This window comes from Hordeum vulgare, chromosome 3H (genome assembly GCF_904849725.1).
Source record: "Hordeum vulgare subsp. vulgare chromosome 3H, MorexV3_pseudomolecules_assembly, whole genome shotgun sequence".
Lineage (NCBI taxonomy): Eukaryota > Viridiplantae > Streptophyta > Magnoliopsida > Poales > Poaceae > Hordeum > Hordeum vulgare.
Genome location: NC_058520.1, coordinates 90,216,992 through 90,234,975, shown reverse-complemented (window position 1 = coordinate 90,234,975; position 17,984 = coordinate 90,216,992). Strand labels below are relative to the sequence as shown.

General features: G+C 41.7%; 2 pseudogenes; one reads left to right on the top strand and one right to left on the bottom strand.

The window, feature by feature from the left end:
* The first annotated feature begins 9,415 nt into the window (after window positions 1-9,415).
* LOC123441535 lies at window positions 9,416-10,068 on the top strand (annotated as a pseudogene).
* Window positions 10,069-10,154: 86 nt separating this feature from the next.
* Window positions 10,155-11,481, bottom strand: LOC123441534 (annotated as a pseudogene).
* Window positions 11,482-17,984: the final 6,503 nt, after the last annotated feature.

Genomic DNA, 17,984 nt, shown 5'->3' with positions numbered 1-17,984 from the left:
TAGGAATAATTTTGGCAACAACAATGCTTTTAGAGGAAACTATGTTCCTAGGCCTTTTCCTAGTAACTCCTCTAATAACTTTGGCAACTCCTACAACAATACTCATGGAAATTACAATAGATTACCCTCTGATCTGGAGAGTAATATCAAAGATTTTATCAACTCGCAAAAAAAATTCAATGCGTCCATAGAGGAAAAACTACTCAAAATTGACGATTTGGCTAAGAGCGTTGATAGAATTGATGCTTTGAAAGTTAGATGTGCGTTTCCATGATTGAGAGGAAAGAAAGAACCGCCCAAATTCGTGCTAGACATCAATGGCTTAAAAGGGCGTGTTCTCATGATAAGAATCACGAAGATCTTAAAGTGCTTGGTGTGACTCCCATTGAATCTTTGTTTTCTTGTGTCAAACCCAATGATGATGGGGCTGGATATGAATCCACTTTGGTTGAAAAACGCCCCAATGATTCGGAGTCCATCTATCTTGATGCTAAAAGCATTGAAAGTGGAGTAGAAGATATTCAAACTTTGAGTAGTAATGAAATTACTACCTTGGATTTCAAGGAATTCAATTATGATAGTTGCTCCTTGATTGAATGCATTTCCTTAATGCAATCCATGCTAAACTCTCCACACGCTTATAGCCAAAACAAGGCCTTTAACGATCATATTTTCGAAGCCATGATAAAATATCTTGAAGAGAAACTTGAATTCGAAGTCTCTATCCCTAGAAAGCTTCATGATGAGTGGGAACCTACTATCAAAAGCAAAATAAAAAATATGAATGCAATGCTTTGTGTGATTTGGGTGCTAGTGTTTCCGCGATTCCAAAGTCTTTATGTGATGTTCTGGGTTTTAATGAGATTGAAGAGTGTTCTCTTAATTTGCATCTTGCAGATTCTACTGTCAAGAAACCCATGGGAAGGATCAATGATGTTCTTATTATTGCAAATAGGAACTATGTACCCGTGGATTTCATTGTGCTTGACATTGATTGCAATCCTACATGCCCGATTATTCTTGGTAGACCTTTCCTAAGGACTATCGGTGCCATCATCGATATGAAGGAAGGAAATATTATATTTCAATTAACTTTAAAGAAGGGCATGGAGCACTTTCCTAGAAAGAAAATAAGATTGCCTTATGAATCCATGATGAGGGCCACTTATGGTTTGAGCACCAAAGACGACGATACGTGATTCTATCGCCTTATGCCTAGCTAAGGGCGTTAAACAATAGCGCTTGTTGGGAGGCAACCCAATGAATTTATTTATTTTTCTTTCTATTTTGTTGCATCCACACTATCATAATTCTGTTATGATTGTGTTTTTTGTGTTTCTTTTTGTGTTTGAGCCAAGCAAAACCTTTATGACTAGTCTTGGTAATGGTTGTTTGATCCTGCTGGAAAAAGACAGAAACTTTTCGCTCACGAGATGATTTTTCATTTTTATTCAGCAAGAGCTTTTGATTTGATTCTTTTTGTTGCTGGTTGATATGCCTTTTGCCCAGGCAGTCGCCAGTTTTCAGAATTTTTGAGGTACCATAAGTATACGAAGTATACAGATTGCTAAAGACTGGTCTCTTTTTGAAAGATTCTGTTTTTGTTCAGTTGGTTGCTTGTTTTGATGAAACTATGGTTAGTTCGGGGGGTACTAGCCATGGAAAAGTGAGAATACAGTAGCCCAACACCAATATAAATAGAAATCAAGATTTCTACAGTACCTAAAGTGGTGGTAGTTTGTTTTCTTGTGCTAATGTTATCACGAGTTTTTGTTTAAGTTTTGTGTTGTGAAGTTTTCAAGTTTTGGGTGATGTTCTCATGGACAAATAGATAAGGAGTGGAAATAGCTCAAGCTTAGGGATGCCCAAGGCATCCCAAGACAAATTCAAGGACACCAAAAAGCCAAAGGTTGGGGATGCCCCGGGAAGGCATCCCCTCTTTCGTCTTCAATCCATCGATAACGTTGCTTGGAGTTATATCTTTATTCGCCACATGATATGTGTTTTGCTTGGAGAGTCTTGTATCTTAGGATTCTTTTCTTTTTTTTGTATCACAATCATCCTTGCTGCACACCTTTAAATAGAGACATGCACTCATCGTGATTTTGCTAGAATGCTCGTTGTGCTTCACATATATCTTTTGAGCTAGGTAGTTTTGCTCTTTGTGCTTCACTTAGATCTTTTAGAGCACGGCGGTGCGTGACTTGGTAGTTGACTTATGCTATGAAAGTAGTCCCAAAGGTTATAGGTATCCAAAGAGGATACAAAAACCTCCATCTTCATGTGCATTGACTAGAAAGAAAAGTCTTGATTCCTCTCAATTAGTTTCGAGACGTGGATTTGGCAATACTAAGAGTTATGTTAGTAGGGTGTTGCGAATGTAGAAATACTTGTGTTGAAGTTAGTGATTCCTGTAGCATGCACGTATGGTGAACCGCTATGTTAGGAAGTCAGAGCATAATTGATCTATTGATTGTCATCCTTTGTGTTGAGGTCGGGATCGCGCGATGGTTAACACCTACCAACCCTTCCCCTAGGAGTATGCGTTTAGCACTTTGTTTATATTACTAATAGAAACTTTCGCAACAAGTATGTGCGTTCTTCATGACTAATGTGAGTCCATGGTATAGATGCACTTTCACCTTCGACCATTGCTAGCCTCTCTAGTGCCGCACAATTCTTGCCGGTGCACAAACCCACCAAATGCCTTTCTCAAAACAGCCACCATACCTACCTACTATGGCATTTTCATAGCCATTCCGAGATATATTGCCATGCAACTCCCACCGTTCCGTCTCATGACTTGTGTTGTCACTCTCATATTTCCATTGCATGATCGTAAGATAGCTAGCGAGATGTTTCAACGTCATATGCCAAGCTAGATCGTTGCACATCCCGGTACACTACCGGAGGCATTTCCTATAGAGTCATTTCTAAGCTTTGAGCTGTGAGTAACTAAAAGTGTGATCATCACTATTAGAGCATTGTCCCATGTGAGGAAATAAAAAAAGAGGCCAAAGAGCCCAAATAAAAAAAGAACAAGAGAGAAGGGAGAATGCTACTATCTTTTCCACACTTGTGGTTCATAATAGGACCATGTTCTTCATGTTTGAGAGCCTCTCGTTTCGTCACAACCATATGCTAGTGGGAATCTTCATTATATAACTTGGCTTGTATATTTCAATGATGGGCTTCCTCAAAATTTCCCTAGGTCTTCGTGAGAGAGCAAGTTGGATGCACACCCACTAGTTCTCCTTTCGAGCTTTCACATACTTATAGCTCTAGTGCATCCTTTGTATGGCAATCCCTACTCATTCACATTGATATCTATTAATGGGCATCTCCATAGCCCTTTGATACGCCGAGTCAATGTGACCATCTCCTTCTTTTTGTCTCACAACCACCACCACACTCTATTCCACCTATAGTGCTATATCCATGGCTCACGCTCATGTATTGCGTGATAGTTATAAAAAGTTTGAGAAAGTAAGAGTGCGAGAACAATTACTTGGCCAATACCGGGGTTGTGCATGATTTACATTAGTTGTGTGAGGATGATGGAGCATAGACAGACTATGTGATTTTGTAGGGATAAATTGCCTTGTTATTTTAAAAGTTCATGATTACCTTGCTAGTTTGCTTGAAGTATTATTGTTTTCATGTCAATAGCAAACTATTGTTTTGAATCTTAGGGATCTGAACATTCATGTCACATGAAAAAGTTGCAAAGGACAACTATGATAGGTAGCATTCCACATCAAAAATTCATTCTTTATCACTTCGCTACTCGAGGACGAGCAGGAGTTAAGCTTGGGGATGCTTGATACGTCTCCAACGTATCTATAATTTTTGATGGTTTCATGCTATTATCTTGTCAAACTTTGGATGTTTTGTATGTCTTTTATATCTTTTTTGAGACTAACCTATTAACTCAGTGCCAAGTGCCAGTTCCTGTTTTTTCCATGTTTTTTACCATTTTCAGCGGAGGATTTTAAACGGAGTCCAAACGGAACGAAACTGCCAAAAAGATTTTTTCCGAAACAGAAAAAGATCGGGAAGCCTAAGAATCAGGGCAGGGGGCCACCAGGGACCCGACAAGCATCCTAGCCGCGACCAGGGGGGCCCGCGCCTCCTAGGCTTGTGGGCTCCTTGGGCCTCCTCTAACCTAGGTCTTTCGCCTATAAATTCCCTAAAATCCCAGAAAAAATCAGGAGATCATCGAATGTACTTTTCCGCCGCCGCAAGCTTCTGTCACCGCAAGATCCCATCTGGGGCACGTTCTGGTGCCATGCCGGAGGGGTGATTCAGATACAGAGGGCTTCTTCATCAACACCATCACCTCTCCGATGATGAGTGAGTAGTTCACCATAGAGCTACGGGTCCATAACTAGTAGCTAGATGGCTTCTTCTTTCTCTTGGATCTTCAATACAAAGTTCTCCATGATCTTCATGGAGATCTATCCGATGTAATCTTCTTTTGCGGTGTGTTTGTCGAGATCCGATGAATTGTAGATTTATGATCAGATTATCTATGAATCTTATTTGGGTTTCTTCTGATATCTTATATGCATGATTTCATATCCATGTAATTCTCTTCGAGTTGTGGGTTTTGTTTGGGCAACTAGATCTATGATTCTTGCAATGGGAGAAGTGCTTGGTTTTGGGTTCATACCGTGCGGTGACCTCACGCAGTGACAGAAGGGGTAGAGAGGCACGCATCGTGTTGTTGCCATCAAGGGTAAAAAGATGGGGTTTTCAGCATTGGTTTGAGTTTATCCCTCTACATCATGTCATCTTGCTTAAGGCTTTACATTGTTCTTCATGAACTCAATACACTAGATGCATGCTGGATAGCGGTCGATGTGTGGAGTAATAGTAGTAGATGCAGAAAGTATCGGTCTACTTGTCTCGGACGTGATGCCTATATGTATGATCATTGCCTTAGATATCGTCATGACTTTGCGCGGTTCTATCAATTACTCGACAGTAATTTGTTCATCCATCGTGCTATTTGTTATTTGGAGAGAAGCCTCTAGTGAACACTATGGCCCCCGGGTCTACTCCAAACCATATTTTCAGCCTTACACTTTTTCTTTGTTTCACTTTCCGCTTTGAGATCTCACTTTGCACTCAGTCTTGAAGGGATTGACAACCCCTTTATAGCATTGGGTGCAAGCTCTTTGTGTTTGTGCAGGTACTCTGGACTTGACGAGATTCTCCTACTAGATTGATACCTTGGTTCTCAAACTGAGGGAAATACTTACTAGTCCTGTGCTGCGTCACCCTGTCCTCTTCAAGGGAAATCCAACGCAAGCAAGTCTCCATCAACGTGTCAAATTCGGGCGTTGTTGTTTGAGAAGTAGCAATACCTCGATGCCTATAAAAGCTGAGGGGTTTATACCACAAAGTAAGTGTCAATTCATTCATGTGATCTCGAGGTAGATCATCATGTACTTTGTACCCCATCATAATCAATGTAACCAGAAGCGGGACGTAGGATTCTACCTCTTAGAGAGGGTCCGAACATGGGTAAACACAATGTTCTTTGTACTTCATGTTACCATCAAGCCGAGACCACCAGCTCAGGCCTCCCCTACCCGAGATCCACTGGTTTTAGCACCAAGATTGTTGGCCCATCGAGGCCCTGCTTTGTGGTCACAATGTCTTGATTGCTCATCTTTGGATCCACAACGAGGTTGGTTGTGGGAAGACCGTCATCCCCGACCAGCTCTTCACCTTCAGCAACATTATGCTCCATGACGACTATAATATTCACCTCGGCCAAGTCGAGGACCTCTCACCAGGCCAAGAGTCCATTACATTTGGAAATTTGGAATATGCCACTGACTCGTGTGGCGAGCTTGCCTTTTTGGGTTGGGTATCAGATCGGCCCGAGGACCCCGTTGATACCATCGTCTCACCACTAGATTTGATCTCGAAGCACGACTATGAAATTTCCGGTACCTTGGATTTGGCTTCAAGCTCGGATCTTAGCATCACGCAGCCGGAAATAGTGTTAGGCCCATCCAGATAAAGTACTGAAACCGTGTCAAACGACACCTCGAGCAAACTTCAACCGAGGCCCACCAACTGTCAAGAGATGGGTGAGGGCGACATAACACTCCTAAATGAGAAGTTAGATCGGATTTAGAACCTTGGAATCTCAAATGATTGGATCTTAGTCTACCATCGGATCTGAGATAAACCGAGAGGAACAGAAATTATATCCCTCCCTCCACCCATCTAGTTTCTACTATCAAGGATTTAACTGGCATATTGGACTATGCCTCCGATAAGGGAGTCAACATGGATGAAGATGCCGATGACATGTTCTACACTGCATCACCCTTTTCTATCTCCAACACTAGCAGCTTGACGGTGACCTCCACTTACGATGTCCACATGGTAGACACTCCCAATGATGATGAAGAAGTCATAGAGCCCCCCAAGCGTTGACGCACAAGACTATGCGATGAAAACACATGTAGTGGTAATGCTAGTAATTGTGCCACCAAAAATGGCGACACTACCAATAAACGCGCCACTCGAGATAGTGCTGAAGATTAGAACTCTAGCAACAACACTAGCACTGGGTATATACAATATGCTATGATCAGCGAGGACGATGACGACCCCGAAGAAGGTGATTATTATCCAGAGTGTGAGGAAGATACTAACCTCGGATCCGATGAGTTTGAGATTCCCGAGGAACCCCTCGAGGCTCCTAGGCTTCAAGATTTTTGCCGATGATTGATTAGGACAACAAAGATCATTAAGAAGAAGACCCATAAGCTTTAGTGTGATTAAGATGAGCTCAATGATAGATGAGTCGTGGTCTGCAGGGCCAAATAGGAAATCGAGGATAGACTCACTAGGAACATCAAATACTACCCACACAAAAGCCTCCTCTCAGCATATGACAAGGAGGTCGGTGGCATTGTGTTTTCAAAACACGAGTGGGAAAAAAGACTGACCGCGTTCATCAGGGCCAAGACAGGCCAACAAACTGATATAATAACCACACCCCCTCCAAGATTCTAGGACGTCGCGACAAGGATCGAATGCCTCCCCATATACAGTACGATCTATGGGGGAAATTAGCATCAAGACTAGCCTCCCAATCAAGATCGATCTATGGATCCAGGGAGAGCCCACCTACTTGACATGCAGGATACCTGGCTTGGTTAGCTAAAAACAGCGACCAACGAGATTATACATGTAACCGGATTGTGACTACATCTTACGTCTGACATGATACAACTCGGGACCGAGGATCTGTCCACCCCATGTGATTCATGTACGAGGTCATGAAACACCAATTCCTAGAAGGGTCTAAACCCATCAACATCCAGCAGTATGATAGAATCATCAACCCAACCGTATTGATTGCAGATTTACTCATGCACATTAACATGGCTCGAGGAGATTATCTCCATGCCATAAAATACCTACCCCTAAAGCACAAAGGATCGGCTCTGCATTGTCTTAACAGCCTGCCTGAGAACTCCATCTGTAATTTGAAGGACCTTCAAGAGGACTTCCGAGCAGACTTCGAGGGAACTTACGTCCGACGTCTGGATGCCGTTGACCTTGGTCATATCGTGCAAAGCTAGTGGAACTAGCCATAAAATTCTGGAACGGGTTCTTGACCAATAAAAACCAGATAGGATATTGTTGGGATACGAAAGCGGTTGGTTCCTTTAAGCATAGCATCTATGACGAATAGCTCCCTCGAGAGCTCGGACAGGAAAATCCTCCTTGCGAGGTCGCACTTAAGAACCTAATGACTCGATTTTGCGAAGGTGAAGACAGTTCGCTAGGTCAAAGGAGTAATCCCATTGGCGACCTAGGCACCAGTGAGGCGCCGCAAAAATAACAAGCACCACAATAGAGGGAACAATAGCGAGACCGAGGAGGCAGTATCCAATGCCAGATTCAACAACCAATGTAGTGGTAACAAGAGGAAACACTTCCAAGGGAATAAGGATGACCCATCAATGTTGGACAAGATTATGGACAAGGCATGCACTATCCATGGAACTCCGGACAGACCTACTACCCACTCCAACCGGATTGCTCGGTGATCAAGGAAGCCAGCGAGATAACAACCGAGAAGCACGACAAGGGCCAGCGTCGTAACGAGTAATGGATGATACGTATCCAATGTATCTATAATTTTTTATTGTTCCATGCTATAATATTATCACTCTAGGATACTTTTTGGGAATTTATTTCTTGATTCGTATTATTTTTTAGGACTAACATATTAACCCAGTGCCTAGTGCCAGTTGTTATTTTCTGTGTGTTATTGGCTTTACGGATTATAGTAAAAAACAAAGTCCAATTGCCACAAAACATTTTGACGGTTTTTTATGGGCCAAAAGAATACCTAGAAGCTTCAAAATAAGACCGGAGGCTGCACGAGGGAGGCAACACACATTAGGGCACACCGAGGGGGGTGGTCGTGCCCTGTTGTGCGCTATCCCCCTGGCGTCTCTCTACGCCCCTCTCTGGACAACAAATTCTAATATCTTCGGAACACCATAGGGAGCCTCCATAAACACTTGTTCCGCCTTAAGCCCATGTGGAGTCCTGTTCTGGTGCCCTACCAAAGGGGGGGTCGATCACGGAGGACCTCTACATCAACCTTGTTTCTCCCATGGTGATGTGTGAGTAGTTCACCTCATATCTACAGGTCCATAGTTAGTACCTAGATGGATATCTCTCCCTATCCTCAATACAAAGTTCACCGCATCTTCACGATGATCTATTCAATGTAATCACTCTGTGCAGTGCATTTATGGGGATCCGATGAATTGTTGGTTTATGTTCAAATTATTCATGGTAAAAGATTTGAGTCCTCTCTGAAATTATTTGTGATTCTTATTTGCATGATTATTATAGCTTCATAAACCTATTTGATCGATTGATTTAGTTTGGCCAACTAGATCGATCTATCTTCAGTGAGAGGGGTGCGTTGTAGTGGGTTCCATCTGGCGGTGCTCTATATCCCGGTGACAGAAAGAGACAAGACACATCTTTGTATTGCTGCCATTAAGGATAAAACAATGGGGTTGATTCGTATTAATTGAGTTTTCTTTGTCTACATCATGTCGTTGTTCTCCAAGCATTACTCTATTTTACTTAATACTCTACATGCATGTTGGATAGCTGTCGATGGATGGAGTAATAGTAGTAGATGCACGCAGGAGTCGATCTACTTGCTTATGGAAATGATGCCTATATACACATGATCATTAATCTGTACTATAAAAAGTACGAGAGGGCAGATCCAACTCACCATCTCAGCCATCTAATCACATCATCAACGATCTAGATACGCTGTGAACGAAACTAATCCTCACTAACAAAACCCCATCGCTAATAACGAAACCTGACCCTCCTGACACCCCCCATGTTATCGATTGGGAACCGCTCCCACGCACCCGTCGCTCGCTCCTACGCCTCCGCCACTCAGCCCCGTCGGTGCCGCCGCCCTCCCCTGCCAGTGCCGGTGTCGTCGCTCTTCACTCGCCCCCGCTCTCTCTCCCCCCGCCGGTGGGGCCTTTGGCATGCTGGAGCGGTTCAGATGCGATCGGGGGCTTGTGTGATGGCGCGATGCTCCTCCACGCGCCGTTCATGCTCTTAGACGTGGGGAGGGATGTGGTTCTCGCAGTGGGGGGGGGGGGGGGAAGGCGGCGCAGCACCACCAGAAGCAGGTGGCGGCGCGCCCTGCACCAGGTATGCATGCCGTGTGACCAATCCCAACTCCGCCGATTCATACGCCCAGTGCGGATTGACTTACCGATCGATCGATCTGGTATTCATTGTTTCCAATCTGTTGTTGCCGCGGTGGCAGATCATGGCGACGGCGCTGACGCGAGGAGGGAGGAGGCGGAGAGCACGGAGAGGAAGGCTAGGGAGTTCAACATGGACATGCGGTACGGGCCCTGCCTCGGCCTCACCCGTGCCTAGCGCTGGCGATGCGCCGCCGCGCTGGGCCTCGCTCCGCCGCCATACGCGCTCTGCTCTGCCGACCAGCCGTGCCTCTGGGAGGGCCGCGTCTAAAGTCTAGACTCCTCTACTCCTCCATGCCCCACATAGAGAGCTAAATCCAGTAAAAATGCCCCGCAGTGCTGCCATTCCCTATCTACTTACATCTTTCCGAGATGGTCCGGCTGTGCGATGCCCGGACGATCAAGCGTGTGTTGTCCGCAGAAGTCGGCTCCTCCACCCAGGTCGGCGTCTGCAAGGCCGGCGGCGACACCCTTTGTCTGAATCGATCGTGATAATCAAGCGAGGTACACACATACATGTTCTCCCCTGCCGCCTCCTCACTAATTTAATTCGAAATTCAATTGTGCGATATTGATAAGCACCATCCTTATACTATACCGACTTCAGTAACCACGGAGCTTTACTAATTTTACGGTAGCAACAGAAGTAAAAAATTGTACTCATGCATCCCCTGCATGTAAGTCAGTCACGAGGAGCAGTCTACGGGTGTCACTCTGAACCCTGACGGCTGCCCGGGCACCTCCTCCCTTCTTCGGGGGCGGTCCGCAAAGAGCATCAGGAGAAGGCCTAGGACGAGGCTCGAGGCGAGGAGTGCCAGCCCCACGGAGATGAGGCTGAGGTCACGCTCCAGGGGGCGGGCAGTACTGCAAGGCGATGGAGTTGAACGTGTCGCGCACAAACTTGCAGTCCTCGAAGTTGAGCATGGGGGCGCGTAGTGGTGCAGCGCGTAGCTCGTGTTTGCTGCCGTGACGAGCTGGCTATAGATCTCCGGTGTCACGGTGGTTGGGCCGGAGCACACGTCCGCGTCGGGAGCGTTGCAAGTGTGGTCCTGCCATGCCTGAAAGGCAGTAGAGATTGTTCGGTTGTAAGAAAATCTATTTGGAATACTCCGTTTCAGTAGTGCAGCCAAACACAAGTGGAAGTGAACCAGATCAACAACAATAATAGAAGATTGTGCGCAGAATCAAATCAGTAGATGCCAACAGGATCTTAAGTAAGTAGCAGAAGAATAACAACACTTGCTATCATTGCATTGTCAAATGTCACCTCCTTAGACAAGAACTGACGATCGTTCAGGTTGTCGTCATAAGGAGAACATAGGTAAGGCATGAGCTCCGGATGCAGATGGCGTTGTTTTTGGTTCGAAAGAGCAGATATACCTCTATTGACCAACCTCACGAGCTGCACCACGACTTGTTTACTCTGGTACAAGGTTCGGTTGGTTGTACTCGCGTCCACACATGGGAGGATGTTGCTGAGAGCAGTCTCTCCTCGAGGATGATCTACCCATTCGTCCATTGCCTGGCATGTATCCTTTGAAGCACTGCAACAACAACTTTCAATCAGTGTAGGCATCTATTTTCATATTATTGGCATGTATCCTCACGAGCTCTCTACATTCCTTTTGACCGTTGGTGGACTGTATATGAATACTGCTCCAAAACTTTCAATCCAGCTCGCCATCGCCACACTGATTGCTGTGGCCTTTTGGGGTGCTTCGTGCTAATACTAGGCATCTATTTTCATATTATTTGGGACCATTATAGAATTTTATTTGTGGTTTCTAAAGTTTACACTAAAATATAGCTAATCAGTATATCATGGTATTACAGTTTGCACAATTAGTAAAGAATATACATTCCAATGGGAGCATCCACTTTTGATGCTCATGAATTATTTACCATCATTCCAATGGTACCACAAACTGAAGATATTTATGTAGGTACAGATCATTGATACAATAGAATAAATCGAGTATTGAGTTAATAATACCACCAGTTTATAATGCAGTCTACCTGTGCTTTCATTGTGGTTGCACCGTAATACCACCGTGCCCTCCTTCTGTTATGATTGACATAAGTGTCATTACTTAAAATTTGCAGAATGGTAAGCACTATAATTTATTGGAGATCTTGTGTTGGCTGAACCGAACAAGCTACTATAGAATTTAGGCGTTGTAATACTTTTTTAAACTCTCATGCATGAGTACAGGTTGAACTGTTTGTACACAATACTACTTATCATGCAATCGCTACAAGAATAATATATCAGATCTTCTCAATCATCTACAGTCCTACCCAACATATGATGTTCTTGCTACACGTTGACTGCACCAGTCCGAGGCAAGCTGCAGGAGTTATATGGTACTTTTCTGTTCCAACGTCGCCGCCAAGCAAGTAACGCAAGAGGCTGTCATAACCCATTAAGCAACCATTGTTTTTTGATGATGAAGTAGACCTAGAAGCTTTGACTCTGTGTCAACTGAAAAGAATTCGTACATGTGGATAATTTAGTGGCTCATCAATGGTGAAAAATTGCAGGCAGTAGAGGGCATTTCTCCTATTTGGGCCATCGGGACAGGTGTCCTACTTGGTGAAAGTCGTTGCACCAGAGGCTGAGACGGGTGTCTTACTTGGTAAGTCATTGCGACTGAAGCTGATTTCATCTTCTAAATGTGACTGTTGCTTAAATTTTACTCTTACAATTCACTCTCCTACAATTCTAGCCTTGTGATTGATCCAATAGAAACATATTACATTGATAATTTCCTTAAAATAAAATGTTTAATTGTAATCCTAAATCAATTCTTTATTTATGATTAATTGTGTAGTCATATTCTGGTTCTTGTTGGATTATGATGCATTCTTTCATAGCATAAGGAATGTCTTTATCATTTATATATAAACTGCAACTTCTACTTCTGGACTACAATGGATGAATTGTAGTATATCTTGATCGTTTCTTATGAAGTGGATGGGAGAAAGTGATAACTGGCCACGGACATCATTTGGAATAATGTAGGACTCAGACTTAGTGGTCCCTGATCTAACACGGAGCAAATGGAAACCATTTAAAGATTTGGTTGTGTCGCATATAGCCCAACACACTCTCATGTAATTCTTCATGTACGGTGGATTCTCCTTTTCTGTATTAATGGAACGCCGCGCAATTCTCTTCCGCATTCGAGGAAAAAGAGTTTTGCAACCTTTAAATTTTGATGAAGCCTTTGATAATTCTCTTTTATCTTGTAAATTTCTTTTGATTGTGCTTAACTTATGACCTTCCTGTTATTATGATTTTGCACCATGGTTTCCCTCCGCTAGTTATATATGTTGAGAGTGTTGATCTTTTTAGTGATTTTCAGTTCGTCACAATAGATTCCTTTTGGAGTTTTTACTGATCAATATTTTGCAGTTTCTGCAGATGAAACTTCAGTCTTTAGATGCAAGTGTAGAAAGATTTCAAGCTGTGTCCTGTTTTCTTAGTTGGAACTAACAGGTCGCGTCCACCCGGTTTGGAACTAGAATTCTTAGAAAAGGCTCTTCCACCCGGTTTTTACCGTAATCATGATGAAGATCTTAACACGATTAGTACTTATCCTATTGATTCATTGTTTACTAATTTGAAAATAGATGACAAAGGGACTGGATATGAGTAAACTTTAGCTAGAAGGCGTCCAAATTGCTTGTAGGGTGATGATTATAATGATAAAATTAAAAAAGTGGGTTTGGAGAGGTTAAAACTTTAACCAGTGATGTGCCCACTATCTTGGATCACATGGACTTTAATTATGAAAGTTGTCCTTTAGTAAAATATATTCCCTTGATACAATCCATTATTAGCTCACCCAATTCTTATGAACAAAAAATCTTTTACTAAACATATAGTACAAGCTATGGTGAAAGCCTATGATGAAAAACTTGAGCTAGAAGTCTCCATCCGTAGAAAGTTGCATGATGAGTGGGAACCTACTATTAAAATTAAGTTGACAGATTACAAATTCAATGCTTTGTGTGACCTAGGTGCTATTTTTTCAAGTATACCTAAATTTTATTTGATGTACTTGGTCTCACCGATATTCATGAGTGTTCCCTTAATTTACACCTTGTAGATTCTACTATCCAAAAACATCCGGGAATAGTAAATGATGTTCTAATAATTTCTAATATAAATTATGTGCCTGTAGATTTCATAGTTTTTAATATTGAATGCAACCCATATTTTCCGATAATAGTTGGGAGACCTTTTCTACCAACTATAGGTGCAATAATTGATATGAAAGAGGGAAACATAAGGTTACAATTCCCATTATAGAAAGGGATGGAACACTTCCCTAGAAATAGAACAAACCACCTTATGAATCTATCATGAGGTCTACTTATGGGTGGAGTGTCAAAGATGACAACACTTTATCATATGCATTATGCCTAGCTAGGGCCGTAAAACAATAGCGCTAGTTGGGAGGCAACCTAATAGTTATCTTGATACTCCTGCTTTTATTTTCTGTTTTGTTTTGATAACATGATTATTTATACTATAGTTATTGTGCTTTTTGTTTAAATTAATGTTTGTTCCAAGTAAGGCCTTTGCAATGACTTGCATGAAAAGTAGATTTGATATGGTGCAAAAAAAGAAACTTTAGCGTGTTGTACAGAATCTCTGATTTTACTGAAATGCCTTTTTGATATTTTTTTTTACATAGTATTGTTATAAAAATTCCTCCGGTCTTCCTAAGTTTTCAGAATTTTTGGAGTTATAGAAGCATAGTTTCTTTACATACCATTATAGACTGTTCTATTTTTGCTTGCATAGTTTGCTTGTTTTGATGATGCTATGGATTGTATCGGGGGGGGGGGGGGGGGGGGGGGGAGGGGAGGGGGTATAAGAGATGGAGAAGTTAGAATACAGTACCTTATGCAATAATGAAATAAGAATCAAATTATAATAGTACCTAAATTATTTGATATGTTTACTATACTAACGGATCTCACAAATGTTTTTGTTGAGTTTTGTGTGTTGAAGTTTTCAAGTTTTGGGTGTTATCACGATGGATAAAGGAATAACGAGCGACAAGAGCCTAAGCTTGGGGATGCCCAAGGCACTCCAAGTCAAAATGTAGGAAGGCTCAAGCTTCTAGGCTTGGGGATGCCTCGGAAGGCATCTCTCTTTCTCCTCAATCCATCGGTATGTCACTTGGAGCTATATTTTTATTCGTCACATGATATGAGTTTTGTTTGGAGCTTCGTTTGCTTTAGTGTGTTTTCATTTTAGTTTCCACAACCATTGTTCGCTTTTCACACCCACTTTAGCGACACACAAGATCTTCATGATTTATTAGAATACTCTTTGTGCTTAACTTATATCTTTCGAGCTAAGCACTTGCTCTAGTACTTCACTTATACCTTTTAGAGCACGGTGTCGTATAGATTTTAAGGAAATAATTGCACTCTCATTATTCACTTACATTTGTTTGGGAGTTAATAGAAGTGATGATATTTTGCATGGGTTACAAGACTAGTCCAAAAATAATAGGTATTCGATGAGTGCATAATAAAACCTTCATGTAGCACGCAAAAGAGAAATTACGAATTAATGATAGATATTAATGTGGTAGTGTGAAAGGGCATGAGTGCATGATTGTTGGTCAGTAAAAATATCATCAATCAGATGGTGTTAACTTGCTGTTCATCTAACTAATTTCTTTGTCATGGTGATGATGTGTGAGGATTCTTATTCCTTGCTGAAATCCTAGTGTTTTTTAGGTCGGAGGTGCGCGATGGTCAATTCCTACCAACCTCCTCCCTACGGGCATGCAAGTAGTACTTTGCTTAGAGAGAGCTAACAAAATCTTGCCCTAATTATATGAGTTGTTTATGGCTAATGTGATTCCATGGATATATGAACTCTCACCACCTCACATTTGCTAGCCTCTTCCGTACCGTGCATAGCCCATTCTCACCTTGAGGATCGGTGCAACCTTCGCCGGTGCATCCAAACCCCGTGACATGATACACTCTATCACACATAAGCCTCATTATATCTTACTCAAAACAGCCACCATTCCTACCAATCATGGCATTACCATAGCCACTCGGAGATATACTGACATGTAACTTCCACCGTCACATCATATGACTAGTACTTTCATTGTCATATTGCTTTGCATGATCGTATAAGTTGACATAGAATTTGCGGGAAAGCCACCCTTCATCATTTTTGATACATGTTATGCTTGATCATTGTACATCCTGGTACACTCCCAGATGCATTCATATAGATCCTGGTACAAAAAAGAGAACAAAGAGGGAAAAGGAAAAAACTATGGAGAAAAGAAAGAAAGGAAAAGAAAGAAAAAAAGAAAAAAAAAGAAGAAAAAAAGAAAAAAATGAGAGAAAAGAGGAAAGGCACAGTGCTACCACCTCTTTTTCCACACTTGAGCCTCTAAGTGGCAGCATGTTCTTCACATAGAGAGTCCCTTGTTTTGTCACTTCCATATCCTCATTATAGAACTTGGCTTGTATATTTTGATGATGGGCTTTCTCAAATGCCTGAGGTCTTCATGAACAAGCAAGTTGGATGCACACCCACTAAGCTTTAGTTGAGCTTTCATACACTTATAGGTCTAGTGCATCCATTGCAATGCAATTCCTACTCCTCGCAATGATATCCATTGACGGGCATCTCCATAGCTAGTTGTTATGCCTAGTTGATGTGATTATTTCTTCTCCACTTCTACGACTTTGAAACCTACCACCATATTCTATTCAACCGTTATGATATATTCATGGTTCATGCTCATGTAGTGCATGAGTAATAAAAAGCTGAATCATGTGATACAATTATATGTCTTAACACTCTGGTTCTTAAAATTTGTATTTATGTGCTGAATACGGAGTCATGCCATGCTAATATGATAAAATGAATAGTGGGTGAACATTCTTTAAGGAACATGCTAAGGACACGCAATAAGCAGCAACTGGCACTAGGCACTAGGTTAATAGGTTAGTGCTAAAAAATAATATGAATCAATATCCTAGAATGATAACATCTTAACATGGGACAATCAAAAATTATAGATACGTTGGATACGTATCAACATCCCCAATCTTAATTCCTGCTTGTCCTCGAGTAGGTAAATGATAAAAATAGAATTTTATGTGACATGTTAACCAACATGTAACCTTTTTTAGTTATCATCATTGAGAAACGATGACTTAACAAACATTAAAATAATAATATCCATACACATAAGTAAACCAATCATCAACTTTTAAAATATACGATCCTTACACAATGTTTACCTCCTAGACATTTCATCATATTAGCATGGCATGGCTCTATCTTCACCACATAAATACAAATGTTAAGCACCATGGTGTTAGACAAGCAATTGGATTGTACTTTTTAATGCGCTGCATTAGTTTTTACCCCACTCTATACATGAGCGTGAACCGTGAACGTACCATATATGTGGAATAGAATATGGTGTTAGGTTTCAAAGGGGTAAAAGTGGATAAGAATGTTTTGGATCAAATAAGTGGATCAACGGGTTATGGAGATGTCCATCAATTGATATCAATGTGAGGAGTAGGGATTGCCATGCAATGGATGCACTAGAGCTATAAGTGTATGAAAGCTCAATTGAAGCTAAGGGGGTGTTCATCCAACTTGATTACTCATGAAGACCTCACGCTTTTCAGGAAGCCCATCATCAGAATATACAAGCCAAGTTCTCTAATGAAAATTTCCCACTAGCATATGAAAATGATAAAACATGAGACTCTTTATATGAAAAACATGGTGCTACTTTGAAGCACAAGTGTGAGAAAGAGGTAATAGCAGTGTCCCTTCTCTCTTTTGTCTCATTTATTTCTTTTTCTTTTTCTTTCTTTTGTTTCTTTTCTCAATTTATTATTTTATTATTTTATTATTTTCTTTCTTTCTTTCTCTCTGTCTTTTTACTTATTTATTTTGTCTCGATTCTCATCCCGACATGTGGGCGAGTCATTGTCTCCATCATCCTTTCCTCACTGAGACAGTGCTCTAATAATGAAAAACATCACACTTCTCTCTACTCACAACTCGATATGAGAAACTACTACACAACATGATGCTATATGAATGCCTCTGGCAGTGTAACAGGATGTGCAATGATCTAGTGTAACATGTAAACAATGATGAACAAT